Source organism: Notolepis coatsorum (assembly GCF_963971535.1).
Source record: "Notolepis coatsorum genome assembly, chromosome: 5".
NCBI classification, from domain to species: Eukaryota; Metazoa; Chordata; class Actinopteri; order Aulopiformes; family Paralepididae; genus Notolepis; species Notolepis coatsorum.
The window spans coordinates 162982929-163006644 of record NC_140169.1 but is presented as its reverse complement, the minus strand read 5'-3'; positions in this window follow the sequence as shown (position 1 = coordinate 163006644).

Sequence of the window (23716 nt, the reverse complement as noted above, 5' to 3'; positions counted from 1 at the left end):
TGTCCATCCTTGGATTCCAAATGGCATTAAAATCCGCACACCACTGATGATTAACGGGGCCACCGTAGACAGGGTGAGCAGCTTTAAGTACCTGGGGGTCCACATCTCAGAGGACCTGACATGGTCAACACACATAGACACAGTAGTAAAGAAGGCGAAACAGCGCCTCTACCACCTGAGACAGTTAAGGAAGTTCAGAGTATCTGGGAAGATACTCCAGTCCTTCTACTCAGGAGCTGTAGAGAGCATCCTGACCGGAAACATCACTGCCTGGTATGGAAACAGCACGGCACAGGACAAGAAGGCCCTACAGAGAGTGGTGCGCTCAGCCGAGCGTACCACGGGTATTGCACTACCCCCCCTGCAGGTTCTATACAACAAGAGGTGCAAATCCAGAGCCTGCAGGATAATGAAAGACCCTCACCACCCCAATAACAGCCTGTTTCAGCTGCTGAGGTCAGGCAGACGCCTGCGAACCCCAGCTACTAGGACAGAGCGGCTTAGGCTCAGCTTCTTCCCCCAGGCCATCAGAGCCATGAACAATGAACATTGAGTGCTCAGAACATTGAACTATCCACACACAAGCACACATGAACACACACACGACACGCACGCTGTGCACGCTCACACACGAGCAGCCACTTAACACTTTAACATGAGCGGGCACACACTCATGTCGCACACACGCACACTTATGGCCAAAGGAAAGGAAACTTTAAATTAGAATAACAGGAACAGTGTATTGCACTACCAAAGCTAACTAGCATGTCCCATATGCTCTGTAAATAACTATGTACAGATACCGAGATGTCACTCCATGTTACCTGTTACCTGTTTACTGCACAATGTTATTTTTTTCATTTTTGATTCTATTATATGTTGTACCACTGTATTGCACATCGTTGCGGGCAAGACCACCCGTATTTCATTGTATACCTGTATGCCGTGACAATTAAAACTCTTGACTTGACTTGACTTGAAATGAGTAATCGGGATGGTTTAACATTTCATCGGTTAGTGTAGTGAAGAAACCCTCTTCGTACAAATTTGGGGCATATACCGCTGCCAACGCTATTTTCCTGTTATTGTGTACAATCTTAGCTATAGTTATACGCCCATCCGCATCCGACCATACCCCCTTTAATTCAATATTTAACTTACGTCTGACGACTATGGCTACACCTCAAGTTCTCGTACCAAAAGAAGAGTGACTAATATTATGATATGTGTTATCCGCTAACGTCTATGTCTTCCTCTAAAATGTAGCCTAGCCTTGGTCTGAGGCCAGACTTGAACAATTTCTGCATCACCTCCTTGTAGGGGAGACGCCGAGCGATGGCCTCTTTGCAAAGATCCTCGTAGATAAATATTGGGTTTTCACCATGTTTCAGCTTTCCCCTTTGGTTGCGAGCAATTTTGATGATGTCATCTCTTATTGCTGTCTTGCGCAGAGTAACAATTATGACTCTTGGCCCGTTGCTTCTTTGATCCCGAGTACCGATTCTGTAAGCTTGGTCCACTATCAGCACTGTGTTTAGAAAGTTGTTACCCAAAATCTCTGATAGCACTGTTGGAAACTTGTCGTCTGCGCAATTGACTGCTTCATCAAGTCCTACAATGCGGATGTTATTTCGCTTGTAGTAGCGTTGGGTTTCGAGTAGCCTCTCCATCGCTTCATCTTTAACTTCTTGTATTTTCCTCCGGCATGCCTCTTCCACCCTTTTTATCTCCTTTGTTACCTCTGTCAAACCAACGTTGATGATGTTCTCGTTCTCTTTGACTGCCCGTGTAATTTCTGTCACCGTATTCTCCACTGTCGTGATTCGCTCGGACTGTACAGCGACCGCTTTCATAACTTCTTCTAATTTAGCATCGATGTGTTAGAATTTAGTATCGATGTGTGCGACGTGTAATTTGAAAGCTACCATCTGTTCATTAATCAGATCCTTGATCAGGCTAGTCAGGGAGTTAAAGTCGGGTTGTGTAATTACACTGCCAGTGCCAGTTGATATTGTAGCTGCAGTGATGGGGCCGACGGGTTTGTTGGCTATTATCTTCTCAATATCCTCTGCTTTGTCCTTCACGCTACTTTTTCCTGTCGTTCCCGTTGTGTTGTCCTCTATTGTCTCCATCTCGGAGCCAGTCGCCGATGTACCCGGTATATTCTCCATTATATTCCCATCGGGGGTTGTCAACAGCGGATCTGCCGGCGCGCCGCCTGTTATTTTCTTGGAACGTGTATCAATCGTCGCCGTTGTATTCGCTGCTTCTTTTTTCTTTCTACCCTTATTCTCATCCTTACCCCCCATGTTGAGTCTTTATGTCTTTTGATATAGTTAGTAGGAGTTCCTATCAATACATACGATGTGGTCTAATCTCTTTGGTATTTGTTAAAATAATGTTTTTGAACGAAATTAATGGTGACGGGAGCGGAGCTGTTACCAAATGCGTGTGCTACATGTTGTAGCTAAACCGGAACCGAAACTGATCGCATCACGCTGGTTTCAACCGGAAAAAATTTGCCGGAAGGTTTGGTTTCTTACATATCTCGATGTGATTTATCAAGACATTTCTACAGCAAGAATTCTGGGACTCAACGAATCCAAAATGTCAATGTGGTTAGAAGTGGTGGAGAGAATAAAAGCTAGCTTATAATGGTAGTGTCTGGTTAGGAGTGAGGGATAATGGAGGTACTATCCAAGGAGGGGTCCGGGAGGGGGGGGTTCGAGCTGGAGCATATGTGTGTAGGGTTTTAGATAATAGGTATTAGGAGTATATCCTGTATAAGACATTGGTACAATTGGTAATTTCGTTGGATATACACTGTATACGGTAAAATATTATTATATACTTTTTTTTGTTTTCTGTTTCTGTACTTGCATATCATTTTAGCCACCTTAATTGTTAGTTTCATTATGCATTGTGTGTTGAGTATTGACTTTTAACAATTTTGTTTTGCAATAAAAAAAAAATAAAAATTTATTAATTGATCAAATAAAGTAAACCTAACCTAGAGACCAGCAGGTTTAATGCCACCTAGAGGAGGACAGACATCACCACTAGCCCTAGAGACTTAGATTATTCTATTCTATTCTATATATTGTAACTATATTTATTGTAGGGCAAATATAACTGAGAGTGCATACATACCCACATCTTGCAGCTTGTTGCCCATATGAGCATGTCCAGAGTTAATTTTATTGTTATATTGTTTAAATTTTTTTTTTACTGTACTATAATTCTATGACCTGTACCATGTCTTCTACTACCTGTACCTCCCCTCCCCCCTCCCCCCCCCCCCCCCCCCCCCATGCTGCTATGATGCGTGCATTTCCCCAAGGGGATCAATAAAGGAATATCTTATCTTATCTTATGTAATAATGGAACACTGCAACAGTATGTTTGGTGTCAGGGTTGTGCACTTTGTGTGACAGGAAAATAACATAATCAATCAATCATATAGCGTGGAGGTGTTTAGTGAAAGTAGATGACAAGTACTCTGTTGGCTGTGTGTAATACTAGGGTAATTCCTCGAGTAGACGACATTACTCGGTTGGCTGTGTGTAATACTAGGGTCATTCCTTGGAAAGTATATACGGGGGAGGCCAATATAATCATTTAGAGTGTAACGGTGGCCATCTTGTCAGTCAGCAGTAAGTCAGTTTTATTTCACAAAACACCTGGGCAGCCGCACACCAACAGTGTGTTTAACATTTCTTTGTTTGTCATTTAGGCCCAATGCATAAATCAGCTGAATACCGGCCGAGCCAATAGTCAGCTGTTGTTAAAAACACAGATGATATTTTAGTCCCTTTTCATTTGTCAACATTAATTTCATTTCTCAGAAAAGTTACCAATTGCTGATATAGTTATATGTTTTATAATATCCAATGCACTTGTTGATAACACTCTTTTAGGTAAAACAAACCATAATTATGTAATTCAAACAATATCCGAAAGAATTTAACTTCTTACTGCCTTTTTACTAATATGTTCCTTACTTACTATTATGCTACTACACTACTATCTATCATGCTAATAATGTCTATACTACTATTCTTATACCTACCTATCATGCTAATATGTCGATATGGTACTATACTTATACTACTACCTATTGTGCTAATATGTCTATACTACTATACTTATACTACTATCTATCATGCTAATATGTCTATACTACTATACTTATACTACTACCTATTGTGCTAATATGTCTATACTACTATACTTATACTACTACCTATCATGCTAATATGTCTATACTACTATGCTACTATACTTATACTACTACAGTACCTATCATGCTAATATGTCTATACTACTATGCACATCACACTCTTTGATGAACAATCTTGCTGACCCTTAGCTGCCAGAGTTGTACCCTTCCTTCCTGCTGACTTGTTGTACACAACTTGTACAGTAAGTCACTTTGGATAAAAGCGTCAGCTAAATGACTAAATGTAAATGTAATAACAATAGCATAGCTATAGCAGTGTAACGTGTCTTTTAAATAGTAATTCATTTATTGATGAATGAAACTGACCTGTAATAGACTTAAATGGGCATATCACTCATTTTAAGAATTAAATTGTTGACTTAAAGGTCACTTAAGACTGTATTTGAGAGCATGAACAAGTTCGTCACAAATCTAGAAATCGGAGAACCAACACAAATCTGTGAGGTCATACAGCCTGGAGCTATTTGACTGATGAATGGCTTTATAGCGCTATCACTTCCAGACAAGACAGTAGATCCTTCAGGAAACCAATACTGGATACTGACACGCTATTCATTCTCTACGGAGCAGCTGTGCATTTGTGTGACATCACAGATTAGGGTAAAATTATTTTCTATATTTCTATATTGGACATAGTAGTCAATGTTGTTCATTAATACAAAAGTGTATCGACTATACAAAACGTTAGGTTATGACTATAACCAAGTTCTGTTAGTTAGGGGCGATGCTTGGCATCGCCTTCTGCACTATCTCGCGTACGTGCACGCGTACTGAATAAACCACAAATGTACCTCTAATACCAGTATTAGTCTGACCACACCCCTCATCAGCTTACCTTCATAAGCAGGTGTGTGGTCACCTGCTCTCCTCCTTCCCAAGCTTTCACCACAAGGTGAGGACAAGGGCTGCAGCGGCGTCCGATGCCAAGCATCGCCCCTAACTAACAGAACTTGGTTATAGTCATAACCTAACGTTCTGTATCGTTACATTTACATTTACATTTAGTCATTTAGCTGACGCTTTTATCCAAAGCGACTTACAAGTTCTGTGCGACAAGACAGCAAGAAGGGTATAACTCTATCAGCTGAGTAACAATGTTCATCAAAGTGTTGCGTGTTACAGTGTAGGTTAGTTTATTAGGACAAGTGCATGACATTAAGGTTAGTCGGGTTAGATTTTTTTTTTTTTTTTTTTTTTATCATTTCAGATAATGGTTGAAGAAGTGAGTCTTTAGTCGACGGCGAAAGATTGGACGGGATTCGGCTGTCCTAACTGGGATGGGTAGTTCATTCCACCATTGTGGGGCAAGGACTGAGAATAGGCGGCTTCTCTTTGATGACCCTCCGGGAGCTTGGATAGGAGTAGATCTGAGGCGGCCAGAAGACGCAGAGCGTAGGGGTCTTGAGGGTGTGTAGTTAGAGACCATTGACCGGAGGTAGGCGGGAGCGGTTCCCTTTGCCGCACGGTATGCTAGGTCGAGGGCCTTGAAGCGGATACGTGCAGCAATGGGGAGCCAGTGCAGGTCCCTAAGAAGTGGGGTGACATGGGCTGACTTCGGTAGGTTTGAGATCAGGCGGGCCGCTGCATTTTGAATGAGTTGAAGAGGCTTGGTGGCAGTGGCCGGGAGGCCAGCTAGCAGTGCGTTGCAGTAGTCGAGGCGGGAGATGACTGTTGATTGGACGAGGAGTTGGGTGGCTTCTTTTGTCAGGAAGGGGCGTATCCTTCTGACGTTGCTCAGGAGGAATCTGCAGGTTCTGGTTGTCGCTGCGATGTGAGCAGAGAAGTTCAACTGGTCGTCGAGGACAACACCAAGGTTCTTGGCGGTCGGCGACGCGGTCACAGCTGCATTCTCGACTGTGATGGAGAGGTCGGTCAGGGGGGAGGATTTGGCCGGCAGGTGGAGCAATTCTGTTTTGCTTAGGTTCAGTTTGAGGTGGTTGGTCGTCATCCAGGCGGAGATGTCGGACAGACAGGCCGAGATCCGCTCAGAGACGTGGATATCTGAGGGAGGGAAGGAGAGGAAGAGTTGAGTATCATCGGCATAACAATGATATGAGAAGCCATGAGATGTGATAATGTTACCCAGTGATTTAGTGTAGAGGGAGAAGAGAAGGGGTCCTAGGACCGAGCCCTGGGGGACACCCGTCCGGAGGGGGCGGGTGGCCGACAGAGTCCCTCTCCATGACACTTGGTAGGAGCGGTCATTGAGGTATGATGTCAGCCATGTCAGCGCAGATCCAGCCACTCCCATTCCTGCGAGGGCCGCGAGGAGGATCTGATGGTTGACTGTGTCGAAGGCTGCAGATAGATCTAGGAGAATCAGGACAGAGGAGAGGCCTTTCGCTTTTGCTAAGTGAAGTGCCTCTGTGACCGCAATGAGGGCCGTTTCTGTGGAGTGGCCAGTCCGGAAGCCAGACTGATTGGGGTCTAGGAGGTCATTCTGTAAGAGATAAGCAGTAAGTTGGTTGGATACAGCACGTTCAAGTGTTTTAGAAAGGAAGGAGAGAAGAGAGACAGGGCGATAGTTGGCTATGACGGTGGGGTTCAGGGTTGGTTTTTTTATGAGGGGCGTGACTCTGGCTTGTTTTAGGGAGGTGGGGACCACCCCCGAGTTGAGTGAGGAGTTGATGGTTGCAGTTAGGAATGGGAGGATGTCCGGTGCTATGGTCTGGAGGAGTGGGGAGGGTAGCTGGTCCAGCTGGCATGTAGTCGGACGGTTCGACGTTACCAGTGTCAGGGTCTCGGCTTCTGTAATGGGAGAGAAAGATGACAGAGTGAAGGATGAGGTTCTCGATTCAGCGTTTGGAATGGGTGGGGGTTGGGAGAAGGAGCTGCGGATGTTCTCCACTTTTTCCTCAAAGAAGATCGCAAAGTCTTCGGCAGAAAAAGATGAGGGAGGAGGAGGTGGGGGGGGAGTGAGGAGGGAGGACATGGTAGCATGCAGTTTGCGAAGATTCTTGGCAGAGGCCTCGATCCTATGGTGAAAGAAAGAAGCTTTGGCATTAGTAATGGTTTTGGAGAATGTTAACAAGAGGTTGTGATATGTGTCGATGTCAGCAGTGAGGCGTGACTTTCTATACTTCCTCTCAGCCGCTCTCAGGACCTGTCTTTGTTCTCTCACTGCATCCGTCAGCCATGGACTGGGTGGGGAACGGCGGGCAGGTTTCTCAACGAGGGGACAGAGCTTGTCGAAGGAGGTTGCAAGGGCTGAGAGGAGGGTGGAGGTTGCCATCTCTGTGGGGAGAGCAGAGAAGGTGTCACTCAAAGGTAGAGCGGATATTATGTCAGAGGAGAGGGTGGAGGGAGATAGGGAGGGCAGGTTGCGTCTGAGTGAGACGGTTTGAGTTGGGGTGAAGACTTTTCGGTTAAGCATGAGAGTTAGTGAGAAGGATATGAAGGAATGGTCAGATACATGTAGGGGAGTTACCGTGGTGTTAATGATGCTGGAGTTACGGGAAAATATGAGATCCAAGGAGTTGCCTGCTTTGTGGGTGGGAGGCATGGCAGTGGGAGTCAGGTCAAATTGTTGTAGGAGGGAGACCACTGGGACCGACTGAGATGAGTCAGGCAGGTTGAAGTCGCCCAATAGAAGGAGCGGGGTACCATCTTCCGGTAAGGAGCTTAGAAGCATGTCCAGCTCATCTGTGAAGTGATCGAGGGGACCTGGAGGGCGATAGAGTGTAACAATGGTGAGATTGAAAGGATTAGAGACAGATACTGCATGATATTCGAGGGAGGAGAGTGACAGTTCTGGGAGTTGCGTTAGGTTTGTAGCCCATGAAGGAGATGTCATGAGGCCAGTGCCTCCACCCCGTCTGGAGGGTCGAGGTGTGTGAGTGAAGTTATAGTTTGTAGATAATGCTGCAGGTGTTGACGAGTTATTGGGGGTTATCCAGGTCTCAGTTAGAGCCAGGAGCTGCAGATTTAGACTATGGGCGTAGGCAGTAATGAAGTCAGCTTTCTTGACTGCTGATTGACAATTCCATAAGCCTCCCTGTACTGTGACAGTGTGGCTTAGCTTGGCATCGCCTTCTGCACAAGGGAGGCCAAGCGGAGCCACTTGGCTGACAAATACACCCCGCTGACAGCCCCCCAAAACCATCAGAACAGGGAGGGCCGAGCCCCCCCGACCCCCCCTAATGGAGGGTAGCCCCCCTATTAGGGACGTCACGGGAGGGCGACGGACCCGACCGTGCGAAGAGGCACTCAAGCAACTCAACGCACAGGGTGAGCAGACCGTGGCTTGACCCCACGACTACACACACGCACAACCCGCATGCCACCCGGGAACGAACGGAGGAACAACCTCGTTACTGCCCCCAGAATCACGGGGTCAAGGGCAAACCCAACCCCGTGGCAAGGCCGTAGCAGCGGAGCACGAAGGAAGACCCAGACCCACCAAAAGGACTGGACTCCCTGGAATGGGGGCCCGGAGAAGTCCATGATGCCAGCATCAAGACCCCACCAGGTGGGCACGTAGTGCCCCGCCCCCCACATCGCCAGCGTATTCGGACAAAGGCCCCTCAGTTACTGCACCTGGTATTCCCAGGCGGAACCAACCAGGCCAGAACCTGCCCAGCTTCCGAGATCGGACGAGACCGGGCGTGTTCAGGTCGGTATGGCCGTAAGCCGAGCGGGCCCCGTCCCCCCAATAGTACACCGCCTGGCACACTGACCCTGCAGAATAGGCAGTCAGCATGGCCGTAAGCACACAAAAAAGGTTAACCAACGGAAGCAGGCAGCGCACCGGGGAAAAACCAGGCAACAGGCTGTTAACCCTAGCCTGGAGACTGCGGACGAGACAGGCGCCAGAGGGGACAGCTGAACACAGCCGCCCCGGCGGAAGGAGCGTAAGCTGGCGGTGTTGCATGACCAAGCCTCCATTTAACAACCCCCACCCAGAGGGGTCGAGGCAGAGAAGGCTGACACGATTGGCAGACGTCATGAACGTGCAGGGGCACCCTCAACCGGTGAACCCGGGAGTTGACACTGCTCCAACACACCAGGGAATCAACCACCTCGGTGTTACCCAATGCGGTGGTTGTTCCTATAACCCCTCAAGAAAAAACTCCAAAACACACCTGCGGGTATACACCGGCTATACCGCAGTACAAGTGTTTCAGTTTCCAAAAAGGGTTAACCCAGGCCTACGGGTCGCAAACATCACTTCGGACCGGGCCTGGCGGTACGGGAAGCACAGGGTCACCAGAGGAGGTCAAAAAACCACCCCCACAGGCCCCTCTTCGCCATGCGTGAGAGAGGAGCGAAAAATAATGGAGAACCAGCCCCTAAGCACACCGTACCCGGTATTCCCCGGCGGTCTCCCAACCAAGTACTAACCAGGACCAACCTGTGTAGCGGCCGAGATCCGACGAGATCGAGCGCGTACAGAATGGCATGGCTGTAAGCCATGACGACAGTGCTGAGTAAAAACATACCCAACCAGGGTCTCCATAGCGCTTAACCCTGTGACACCCAGACCGACCTGGCATTTTTCCCCCTGAAAAAAGCCCAAGTCCCTCAGGGTACCAGAACAGCAGATCTGCATCCCCGGCGGACAACGGGTTCAACTGATCTGGACCAGCGTGACCAGAACCAGTCCCGTGCCCTAACCACGCCGACATGCCTACTCCAGGAGAAGGGCAGATATGCGTGTTGATCTTAACATGAAAAGAAGGCGCCACCCAGACGTCGGGACGAACCGCGCCTGGCGGCCCACCCCAAGGGCGTGAGACCCCACTACATATGTTCAGATCCATCCCGTCATCATCCCCCAGACATGAACGAGAATCCGTCGACAACCCACCCAGGTCATGGGATGTGGTCGCCGGAAGAGGAAAAACCCCCATCTCAGTTGCTTTATAAAAACGCTGTTTCAACCACAAGCAACTAAGGCGTGCCAGTCAATCGCCTGTTTACAGCGAGCTAGCACTATACGTGCGTCGGGACACACCCCCATCAATGAACAGGCTATTTAGACCTGTCATTGAATCCCCAAGGCGCCCAGGGGAACGACAAGAGGGGTGTGACACTCCCTAACTCCAACACTTCTGGAATAGAAAGAAGGAAGCATCAACAGTATGTATCCCAGTCTACACAGCCGGGGTAAAAAATGTTCACATTTTTACATCCCACCACCCTCCCATAGGAAAGAGACGGGGATCCCCAGAGAGACTTCCCACGCGAGCTGTACAGATTGAAAAGAATATATTGCACCTCGAGCCATGTAAAAAACTGGTTTTAGGGCCTCCGGGGAAGAGGCACCGAACCCATACACACTCAATAAACGAATTGAATCGAATATACATACAATAGAAAAGGACCCTTCTAGAGGGTCCACTCACTTTGACAATCTGAGGAGGAAGGCTCTGTACTCTGATGGAGGCTTCCTCACATGGAAGAAGGAGTCCGAACTCACAGAAGGCCTGAGTAGGCGCTTGGTGAGGAGGAGCCCTGACCACCCCCCCTGAAAACAGATCCATCACATGGACCTGAACAGCACACGGAAGTCCTACCAACAGAGACGCGCACGGTGACGTACTCTATGGCGGGGGAATTCCTGCGGTGCACACGCCCAATATACCAGGCCGTGGGACCAGGAACTCCCTCCCCCCCCCCCCCCCCCCCCCGTAACGTGCCGAACCGCCACGTGACGGGAACCTTGAAGGACAGGGGGTGTACCCCTGACCGACAGAACAATGGGGAGAGGAAAGGTTACCAGTTCACCCCTTTACGACCCCACACCCATGATACGACGTAACGACAAAAAGAGAATATGACACAGTCATAGTCAGCTCTATGAAGCGTTTCACAGCTCCACACAGCGCACGAGCTAACCTGCTATCTGATTTTTACTAAGGAAAAACACAGAATAGAGAGGGCTCTAAGAACCCCGGTCCAACATACACATGTGCTTCTGTGGCCAGTACAACCCAGTTGTAGGTCACATGACACACACAACCCATCATCACCTACAAAAAATGGCAAAAACACTCAACAGAGGAACGCCGTTTTTTTCACAATGAGAGAATACATCATTCTTGATTAGTATCGACCACAGGCCTTGCTAAGCACACATGACAGCAACCAAACCAATTTCCCTTTAGGAAATAAGTTTCTCCAGCAGATTTAGCACAACCTCAGCAATCAAGCTGAGAGTTACATCGTATCCCTACCACACAAAAGACACAATTAATGCACAACATGTCTGATAGGAGGTGATAAAGTCCCCAGGGAACCGGGGGGGGAAACACAATCCTCCTATTTTACCCTCAATACGGCCAGTTAAAACAGGAAAACCTGTTAATGTGTGAACTCACTGTTCATTGTCATTACAGTCTGAGAAAGAACATTCTTTTACTCACTCGTCACCAAGCATAGCTTCATAGGTTAGTTGCCTTAGTAGTGAGTACACGGTACACATAAACACCATGATGTTTCTCACACAACAACCAGATCAATACATCACGACCTGCACGGAGAAGCTAACTGCCAGTGACAAAAACAGCTCACACACAACCCGCAACGTATCTCAAATGCATTGCAACAACACACGTTTTGGGAAAAAACACCGTTATTCACAATACATTTAGCAAGGTAAAACCAGAAGACGTGTTATGGGGTCTGGCCAACCCCGTACCTGCCCGGAACGCAGATCAGCGAAGTGCAGTCACAAGCCACCGTAGAACACAGCCGTCCCGTGTTGTTCGATCCGGGCAGCGTCGCCGCTCCACCAGTCGCTACAGTCCTCTTTGTTGACGCAATCCCCGTCTAGGCTCAGGCAGGGTCGACGAACATCCCCTGTCAAGGATGACGTCGTGGTCAAGAGTGTAAAACATGTTAAAAATCAAAGCACGTTCAACAGAATAGCATCAAGCTAACGGCTGCTCCAACCGTTCGGGTGCTATTGCTTCCGCTCGCGAGACGCCGATCTACGACGCACGCGATCAGGAGCGAGCTCCCGGCGGCGCGCGAGAAGCCAAGCTACCCCGCGCCAGGCCACCGACCGGCTAACCGTAAGCTATGAACATGTAAACAATGACATAACACTCACCCAGACAGGCCGCCGTTCTGAACCCTCCTCATTTTTTAAGAAAAAAGAGAAAACAAGACGTCAACACCGCTTCACAACGGTGATAATACCACGTCCGGCGGAATCAGCACAGTACCAACTGGCCTGTATAGCTGACTTTGAACATGAATCTGCCGCTATCGCACATTACATGCACATATCCCCTCGTGAAGGAATACTCTCATTTGGATATGAAAGATGGGGTCTTAACACGGTGACAGAGAGAATCCACTCGTCCAGAACACACAGGGATCACCAGTGTCAATGGTCGCGGCCCACTAGTTAAAACTATAATGGTCGCCAGACCAAGGCCTTCTGTCGCCTAGACGGCTAAACAAAGGACCCTAGCCTGGGGCCGGTTTCCATAAACTTTGTCTAGTAGCCCCCATAGCACTAACAGACAAGTGGAGCCCGCCAGCAAACACTACTCACCCAACCTGGAACGCACCGCTCCTCACAACAGCGGCATGTCCGACAGTTCAGCTGTGGCCTGACAGGTTTCACCCCAACAAACACAGCAAGGAACTGCAGTTGAGAAGCATGCAGCGGCGTGCTCCCAATACGAAAACCGGTGGAGGGTTTGTAGAATGATCATCATCTTCTAGACACTCCAGTACGAAGACAATATCGCCGTATTTTCTCGAAAATAGTGAGAGAGAAAATAAAGATATGATGTCAACGTATCCTTGTTTCCCAAGCTGTTCCTAATCCAATTTCTTCCATCATGGTGTCAAGTGTGGGGATCTACCGAGGCACCTCTTCCTTGTGGTGAAAGCGAGAAGGAGGAGAGCAGGTGACCACACACCTGCTTATGAAGGTAAGCTGATGAGGGGTGTGGTCAGACTAATACTGGTATTAGAGGTACATTTGTGGTTTATTCAGTACGCGTGCACGTACGCGAGATAGTGCAGAAGGCGATGCCAAGCTAAGCCACTAACGATACAGAACAAACAAACCCAAGTACGTTAAATACAAGTGTTAGTAGTTATAGTAGTTGTTAAACAACAACAAAAGGCCTTTCAGAATTTTCATTCAACTCATTTTCTGTTTATATGCAGAACAAGCACACAAACAAACTAAATATTATGCCCGAGAACGTTGAAGAAGGTTATTTCAAGGTTGAAGACTTTTAGTTATGAGGAAATAACGGAATCACATTGTGTGAATTCAAAACAATTCAATCAGTCTGTGCATGTGATACATGTAGATTACTTCTTACATTTACATTTAGTCATTTAGCTGAACGCTTTTATCCAAAGTGCCTTACAAATTCTGTACGACAAGTCATCAGGAAGGGCACAACTCTATCAGCTGAGTAACAATGTTCATCAAAGTGTTGAGTGCTACAGTGTAGGTTAGTATATTAGGACAAGTGCATGACAGTAAGGTTAGTTAGGGTTAGATTGTTATTAGGGATGTTCGATATTGGCTTTTATACCGATATCCGATATACCGATATTGTCCAACCGATACCGATATATGCAGGGTTTCCCCCAAAAAACGTAATAATTTCAGGAAATTAACATTACATATCTCTTGTCGTGGAATTAAATAAATAAAATAAGAATTTGTTTTTACTTGCTTGCCTGGGTAAATAAAGGTTAAATAAATGTAAAAAGAAAAAACGATACCGATAATTTCCGATATTACATTTTAATGCCAATATCGGTAGGCCGATAATATCGGACATCCCTGATTGTTATTATTTAAAAAAAAATCAGATAATGGTTGAAGAAGTGCATCTTTAGTCTTTTGGTATGCACTTTTTATTATTATTATTAAAAATGTGTATTTGTCATGTTGTGATTTTTATTGATGTGTTTTGTATTTCTTGAATTGATTGATTGATTGACAGCTCAATCACCTGTGTATGACGGGAGTGCCCTCTATGGGGCACCCGGGACGACCCTTGTATAAAACGGTGAACTCGTAGCAACCCTGATGCCCTGATGAAGACCTGCTCGGTCCAAACATGTTTTTAAACTATGTGGCCGCGATAAAATAAAGGCTTTTAAAGCATATTTCCCTTCCTGCTATACCATTTGAGTGCCTGGGAGCCCATCTTTTTCGTACTTGAAAGAGCTTTTGTATTATTGTTATTCCCACGACTGTGAGAAACCGTATTGCAAAAAAAAAGAACACATTGAAAGGTTGTCATTTATCACGGTGCAAATAGGTGACGGACTCAGATTCTGCTTAAGCCATTACTCAGTGCAACATTCTTCTCTGTCAGAAACTCTCCTCTAATTACTCCCTGCCTCCAGGTTTGGAATATGAAGGCTCATCACCTCAAGCACAGCTGGCAAGGAAAAAGCTGCATGAAGCCCCGACCAGTCTGCACAAGAATGGCCCCCCTCTCTCTCTCTCTCTCTCTCTCTCTCTCTCTCTCTCTCTCTCTCTCTCTCTCTCTCTCTCTCTCTCTCTCTCTCTCTCTCTCTCTCTCCTCTCTCTCTCTCTCTCCTCCTCTCTCTCTCTTCTCTCTCTCTCTCTCTCTTTCTCATTCTCTCGCCACGCCAGGACTAAGGGCAGAGGTCACCGGCACTAGTGGATGGTCAGGATCGGCGAAGCACCACTTAGAAGTCACACTTTAGTTTTCTGTGATAATGTCTTTGGAAAACAGTTGTAATCCTTTAGCCGTACTTGAGGAAGGCCACCTTAGCCTTCCCCCCTGAAAGTGTTTTTTAGTTAAACCATCTTATAGAGACATCATTTACATTTACATTAGTCATTTCGCTGAACGCTTCTACCCAAAGTGACTTCAAGTTCGTACAAGTTCTGTATGACAAGTTCTGTACGACAAGTCAGCAGGAAGGGTACAACTCTTTCAGCTGAGTAACAATGTTCATCAAACAGTGCTGACACTTGAGTGCTGCAGTGTTGAGTGCATAGTAGTAGAGAGACATGTTAGTATATTAGGTAGAGTGCATGATAGTAGAGAACAGTAAGAAGGTTCGTTTCCCCCCCCCCCACTGGAGCACTATGTATAATTAAGAAATAATGTGTGTCATGGATGTGGCCATTTTAAGAAAATTAAACATGTAGCCTATACAGTAAAAACAAAAAAGGTTATTTATCCGTGTTACGTAAAGTGTTACCATATTGCATTTTGAGTGTCATTGATTGACTTTCTTCCTTGGCAAATGGTAAATGGCTGCTTTTTTATATAGCGCTTTTATTTGTTCCTCACATTTTACCCATTCACTCACACATTCATGGCGGAGGCAACCATGCAAGGTGCCAACCTGCTTGCCTATTGCTTAATAACAGCATACAAATACAGCTTAATATAAAAAACACAATAAAACAAAATCAGAAATAAATGACAACAACAACAGACAGTAGTTAAAAAATAATAATAATAACCTTCTTACTGCCTTCTATCATGCACTCTTCCTACTATAAATCTAAATCAAATCAAATGCATTTGTATAGCCAAAAACCACCATAAAATCCACATGTTGTACTAATACTATGTCTATGTGATGCCCACTAGAAGTGGTATCATGTTAATATCTTTAGATTATGTGTCAAAACAGTGTGAACATATGGGTACAGGATTACCTCCATCAGAAACAAGTTAGAAGAGTCATTTATATGTAATGGGAGACATTAACATAATCTGGTCAATAGGTGGCGGTATAGGACTGGTGTTTAGTGACTTCGCCTTCCAGGGACCCGTTACTGTGTGCTTAGGAACGCACGAGGCAATCTCAGCCTCACAACCGGAGGAGCCAGAGTCAATAACATCGTGTCTGCACCTTTCCTTTGTCAAATGATTAACTACAACCTGTTTCATAGGTGGGTAATATACTACAAAACACACATAAAGGTTAACAAGGATACATGCAATGTCGAGGGTTCAAATGAAGTAACTATTGTCGATGTTTGAGTCAAGTTTAAGAAGTTTAAGACGACAGGTAACGTGGTTGAGAAGCAGACCGTCTATTGATGGCGCCACGTTTCGTTGGTACATTTAAATAGTGTTGGGAACACAATTGTCCATTTAAGCACTAACGTGTCGAAGTTAAGTATCTCCAAGGGGATTATAAAGGTTTATGTTTTGAAATACATACTGTGTTGGGTTGAATTGCTGTGTAGTAAATGTGTATATTGTGTACAAGATGGTTAGAGGGAAAGTACTTTAGCTTACCCTACCAAGAAGGTAGCTAAACACCGGGGCTGTACCACATGCTCCTCTCTCTCTCTCTCTCTCTCTCTCTCCTCTCTCTCTCTCTCTCTCTCTCTCTCTCTCTCTCTCTCTCTCTCTCTCTCTCTCTCTCTCTCCTCTCTCTATTGCGCCCTCAGTTAAATGTAAATATAAATCTATTCCCTTGAGTTATACCATGGTCACGGTTTAGCAAATTCCTAGTAGGGTTGAGAACGGCCCGATACAAATATATATATAAATGTACTTTCAGTGCACATTTGAGTTTCAATAGAACTTGAGACAGGAACACAACTATGGATAACACTGAGGTGTGGAGGTATTTCGGGTATACTAGAGAATAGTGGATATGACTGATGATAAGTGACTGATGATAAAGGTAACACTTATTGGTGATTTAAGGAATTGTTTGACAGACAATGAGAATGACAGTGTTGGTTAAAAGACATACTATGGTCCCTTCCAACATGCCTAGACATGTCTAGACAGAGGTTAACAGGATAATGTTTCTCTTCTCACGTGCTTATATTTAAGACGCCAAATATTTATAAAGACATAAGTAATCACAATGTACAGTATATAATACTGGATAACTACATTTAAAAGGAAAATGCTATTGAAGTGAACCAGGGTATCCTAAAAGGGTAGAATGTGTGTTGCAATGATGAATATGCTTTTGAATTAATAACAAGTATGGGATTATAATTGAATGTATTGAAGTAATGTAACGAATTGAACTGGATGATGATACAATGATGATACAATGATTATACAATGATGATACAATGATGATACAATGATGATACAATGATGATGATGATTGATTGATTATTCCATTGAATGAATAAATGTTGTTGAAATATACAACCGGGAGGAGCCAGAGTCAATAACATCGTGTCTGCACCTTTCCTTTGTCAAATGATTAACTACAACCTGTTTCATAGGTTAAACATATCTCTGCTATCAGGTGCCATATCCTGGTACCTGTAACAGTTTATTGGGGGCTCGTCCGGGATCAGCGCCACCTGCTGGATGGGAGCTGATCCAGAGATCTTGACACCTGGACCAACCGCGACCCGATGAACCAGGAACCAACGCCCGGTGTAAAGGTCGTCGAATGAGGGATTGATCTGCGCAGTATCGACAGCAGTGAAGTGCCTCATCTGATGCCAGATGACAACAAGACTACGTCCACTACTCTACCTGACGAGAAGGAAGACCGGTGTCGTGTAGAGGAGATCCACCCACCACGGAAAGTCGTCACAGTGATCCTGAACTGAGAGCCAAGTGCAAGGAATCGGGAAGCAGCCATGGGAGACAGCGAGAGGAAAAGCTTGGTGTGGGACATCAAGAAGAGCATGCTCACTCTACCTGCGGATGAACTGTTTCGCATTGCCGAGGCATTGGAACTGATACCAGGACTGGAGACGTCTGACCGAACCCACCTTACCGTAGACGACGTGGAGGGGTGCTTCAACTTTATCAACGACTACCTGTACAGTAAGGTTTTACTGGAGTTAGAGGATACAGGGTTGTCTTATTTATTACAGATAAAAGATGTAACTGATGGACTTATGCAGAGTGAGGTGGTGGGTCTAGAAGAGGGTAAAACCGAGGGCCTACGGTCCACCAGTCAAAGTGATGCAGTACCAGTCGACCCCGTTAGCGTCTTTTATGATGTAAGTGAAACCATTGAGGGTGTGCCCACTCCAAAAGTAAGCAACCAGGTTTTACAGTGCCTGCCCAGTGTACCACCACCCACAGCTCAGGCTGTGCCATTGAATAAGAGTGTAACAGACACCGAAAGTAAACAGGAAACCCCTGGTGTGTCGCCAGATAAACTAATATCTTTACGAGAACTGTCGTACCTTCACCGCAGGGAGTTTAAGCTCCAGGGAGGTCAGATAGGAGACCAGGGATCAGACATTAGTTACAACAGTGTCTGCAAACAGATCGACGAAGGTCTGAAGGAGCAATTCAGCGATGCAGAGGTTGTTAGAGCAGTCTTGAGAGTGATCAAAGCTGGCAGCTTTAAGGATATGTTAATGGTAAAAGACGATTTGACTATCGATGAGCTGAAGGGTTTTCTCCATTCTCACCTCGGTGAACAAAGTAATACCGAGTTGTTTCAAGAACTCATGTGTACAAAGCAAAAGGATAGTGAAACACCACAGCAGTTTTTGTATAGAGTCATAGGACTCAAGCAGAAGATTTTACTAGCATCAAAATATGCTGCTACTGACGTTAAGTACAACGAACGAACCGTTCAGGATGTCTTTCTCCACACTGTATATCAAGGTTTAGGACACAAACATGATGACATTCGTAGGGAACTCAAACCCTTACTTGAAGACAGAGTACCTGATGAGGCCATTCTCAGACAGATGAAAAAGGTCATGAGCGATGAGAGTGAAAGACAGCGACGGTTAGGGCCTACCAATCGCAATAGACCCCCCCATGTACATAGTGCAGGTGCTGAGGTGAAGGGAGCACAGTGTCCCCCCCCCCCCCACTAGGGAAGAAAATACAGGAAAGAAACTTAAACTAGACCCGATCCAGCAGTTAACAGAGAAAGTAGAGAAACTTACCAATCTAGTGGATCTCCTGCAACAACCACCCCAGGTCAGAACAGGGAGGATAAATAGGCAGAGGGACAGGCCATATGGCTGTAGCAAATGTGTAGCACAGAATTTACCTAATTGCCCTCACTGTTTCCATTGTGGCGAAGAAGGCCATAGAGCGTTAGGCTGTCAAAAGAGACCACCGCGTCAGGGAAACTGAGGCCGGTCACTGCAAGAGGACAACCATTGACCGGTTCCCCTTTACTGTCCCAACCTGACAACCGTCGTACTAGTGAGCCTGAGAAGGAAAGAGTAAGAGAGGAGAAAACTGCACCTAGAACAGGAACCAAGACGGTAAACCAGATACAGAAGCACACAGACCCCCCTAATTTACCAAACACTAAGAGTGAATGCCTCGCCAAGCTCGTAGGGAGAAGAGCTCTCACCCATTGTAACCTAAACGGTTTAGCAGTCCAAGCCCTGCTTGATACAGGGGCTCAAGTAAGCATGATTGACAGAACTTGGAAGAATAGATACTTACCTGACATGCCAGTCAGACCCCTTAGCGAAATCATCGAAGAAGAAGAGGAGTTGAAAGTCTACGCGGTAAACGGTGAGGTCCTCCCATTTGATGGTTGGGTGGCCCTTACGGTGAACTTAAAGGGGAATGAAGATCCTAACCTGTCAATCACTGTGCCTTTCCTTGTAAGCAGCCTTGTCATTGAGAGACCCCTACTGGGTTTTAATGTGCTGGAAGTGATGATACAAGAACAACCTGGAAGACTGATCCCAACTCTCACCAGCCTGCTCTGTAACGCCATGGTGATACCAGCCGAGAAGGCAGAACTCCTGGTGAGTTATATCCAGACTGACAGACCCCCTGTCCAGGTTGGTCGCCTACGAACAGGTAAACAAGCCACTGTCATCCCCGCCGGTCAAGTGGCCTGGGTCAAGTGCCAAATCCCCCCCCACGTGGACCTGTCTGACCCCACCTTCCTGTTCGAACCAGATGACAGCAGTTTAGCGCTGGCAGAACTGGATGTTGGAGAAGGCCTGCTGCAAGCGCAAAACCCCAGGAAGCCGTATGTCACCGTGCCTGTGGGAAACAACACAAGGCATAACGTCACTCTCTCCAGGAAGACAGCTCTGGGCAGCATAATAATAATAATAATAATAATAAATCAAATTTATATAGCGCCTTTCATAGAACCCAAGGTCGCTTTACAATCAGGACAAAAAATAGGGCAAGGAAAGTAGGGGGGGAGGGGGAAGAGGGGATGAGGGAAAGTAGGGGATAATGGACCTAATTTAATCTAAAACTAACTGATGGGGAAAGCCTTGGTGAAGAGGTGTGTTTTTAGAGCGGATTTGAAGGTGTCCAGGGTTGGGGCGTTGCGGATTTCGGGGGGGAGAGAGTTCCAGAGGGTAGGGGACGCCACGCTGAAGGCTATGTCCCCAAAAGTCCGTAACCTGGTGCGAGGGATGGAGAGGAGACCTAGATCAGAGGATCGTAGGTTCCGGGATGGAGTGTACTGGTGGAGGAGATCAGACAGGTACCGGGGGGCGAGGGCATGGAGGGATTTGTAGGTGAGGAGCAGGAGTTTGAAGGTGATGCGGAACCTGACTGGAAGCCAGTGGAGATGGATGAGGGTGGGGGTGATGTGCTGCCAGGGCTTGGTGTGAGTGAGAACCCTGGCAGCTGAGTTCTGGACATACTGGAGCCTGTCCAGGGCTTTGCTGGGTACCCCGAACAGGACTCCATTACAATAGTCCAACCGGGAGGTGACAAATGAGTGGATCAGGGTCTCCGCCACAGAGTCTGAGAGTGAGGGTCGGAGACGGGAGATGTTCCTGAGGTGGTAGAAGGCAGACTTGGTGACAGATTTGATGTGGGAGTGAAATGAAAGTGTGGAGTCAAGGGTGACGCCCAGGTTACGGACTTCGAGAGACGGGGAGATGGAAGAGCCGTCAACGTGGAGGAGGAGATCTCCAACCTTCCCGAGCAGTGCCTTGGGGGCCACAACCATGAGCTCTGTCTTTTTGCTGTTGAGTTTGAGTAATTTGGTTGCCATCCAGGTTTTTATAGCGTGGAGGCAGTTGACTACAGACTGTGGGGGGAGCTGGGAGTCATCACGACAGACTCCCCACGGCAAACCCCCATCCCAACCTACTCACCTGAAATCTCCCAGCCCACGGTACCCCCCAACCGTGCTGCTACAACGTCGGCTGTGCCCAGCTCCATCCTGTTCAAACCCCCCGTCGATCTCAGTCACCTCGACGACGAACAACAGACAATAGTCAACCGGATGCTTTGTGAAGAGGCTGGGTCCTTTGCACAAGACAGTGGTGACATTGGGTGCATCCCGAGCCTGCAGATGACAATCGCTCTCCATGATACTGTCCCAGTCCAGAAGACGTACTCATCAGTACCAAAGCCACTGTTTAAAGAAGTAAAAGAGTACATACAGGAACTGTTAATGAAAGGTTGGATAGTCAAGTCAAAGTCTCCATATTCTGCCCCAGTAGTCTGCGTCAGAAAGAAGGACGGCAGCCTACGGCTATGCATCGACTACCGCCTCCTGAACAAAAAGACTGTGCCCGATCGTCATCCACTACCTAGAATACAAGACCTGACTGACACGCTTGGAGGCTATACCTGGTTTAGTATCCTAGACCAAGGGAAAGCCTACCACCAGGGCTTCGTCGCCGAGGGTTCACGACCCTTCACCGCCTTCATCACTCCTTGGGGTCTTTACGAGTGGGTGCGCATCCCATTTGGACTCTCGAATGCCCCTGCAACGTTCCAACGGAGCATGGAGGAGATGCTAGGCCCCCTCAGGGACGAATGCTGTATCCCGTATCTTGACGACGTACTCTGTTACGCAAAGACATTTGAAGAACATGTAGAGACCCTCCGCAAGGTTCTCCAAGCCCTTCAACGTCACGGAGTGAAATTGAGACCTGAGAAGTGTGACCTCTTCAAGCAAGAAGTCAGATACGTGGGTCGCCTTGTGTCAGCAGAAGGGGTCAAGATAGACCCACGAGACATTGAAGCCGTGAAAGCCCTGTCAAGTAAGACACCCAGAACTGTCGGCGAAGTGAGGAAAATAACAGGATTCCTGGGATATTTCCGTTCATACATTCAGGATTTTTCCCGAATTGCCAGACCCATCTACGAGCTACTCCAAATCAAGCCAGGAAAGACCCCAGCCCCAGCGCGGAGTAAGAACATCAAACGCCCCCAGTTGCCCTCCAGAGAGCCCATAGAGTGGACCACGGAACAGCAGAGAGCACTTGAACAACTGATTGACCTTCTCACAAACCCCCCTGTCTTGGCATATCCTGATTTCAACCTACCCTTCAGGTTGCACACGGATGCCTCCGACCAAGGCCTGGGAGCTGTTCTGTATCAACATCAAGATGGAAAACTGAGAGTCATCGGGTACGGGTCAAGAACATTGTCACCAGCCGAACGAAATTACCATATGCACAGTGGGAAATTGGAGTTCCTTGCATTGAAATGGGCTGTGTGTGTGAAATTCCGTGACTACCTGTATTATGCCCCACACTTTACTATCTACACCGACAACAACCCGTTGACCTATGTAATGAGTACTGCCAAGCTCAATGCAGTCGGTCATCGGTGGGTTGGAGAACTGGCAGACTTCCGGTTTGACATCAAATACAGACCCGGAAAGTCCAACATAGATGCAGACACACTTTCCCGCCTTCCCCTGGATATGGAGAGATATGAAAGGACCTGCACAGAAGAGCTCTCTAATGAAGCAGTACGAGCAACGTGGGAAGGAAGCCAAGCAGCTGAAAGGAAAGACGTGGCATGGGTTGCGGCGCTCAACATCGCGTCCCCAGACTCAAACCAGCAGTCTCACCCACACCTACAAACAATCAGTCACGATGAACTGGTGAAGGCCCAAAAAGAGGACCAAGCCATCAACACGATCAGGGAGTTGAAAGAGTCGAACACGAAATTGTCAGACGACGTACGAAGAACCGTAAGCGCAGCAACCCGAAAGCTACTTCATGAATGGAGCAGATTACATATTGAAAATGATCTCCTTTACAGAAAGACCAATCAATACCAACAGTTGGTCCTCCCTGTAAAATATAGAACACTTGCCCTGAAACATCTACATAATGAGATGGGTCATGTTGGAACAGAAAGAGTGATCCACCTCGCAAGAGAAAGATTCTACTGGCCTTTCATGTCCAGAGAGATTGAAGAATATGTGACCCGAAGATGTCCTTGTATCAAGTCTAAGAAGCCGGTCACCCATGTCCGAGCTCCCATGGGCAGCATTACCTCCAACTTCCCATTAGAACTTGTGTGTATCGACTATCTACATCTGGAAACCAGTCGTGGAGGGTATGAATATATCCTAGTGGTGATCGACCATTTCACAAGGTTTGCCCAGGCATACCCCACCAAGAACAAGAGTGGAAAAACAGCTGCAGAGCGTATCTTTAATGACTTTATACCCAAATTCGGTTATCCCTCGAAATTACATCACGACCAGGGTCGAGAATTTGAGAATAAACTGTTCCAAGCACTGCAACGGCTGTCTGGGGTCGGCCACTCTAGAACATCACCCTACCATCCACAGAGCAACCCAGCGGAGCGGCTCAATCGGACCATACTACAGATGTTGAGGACATTGACT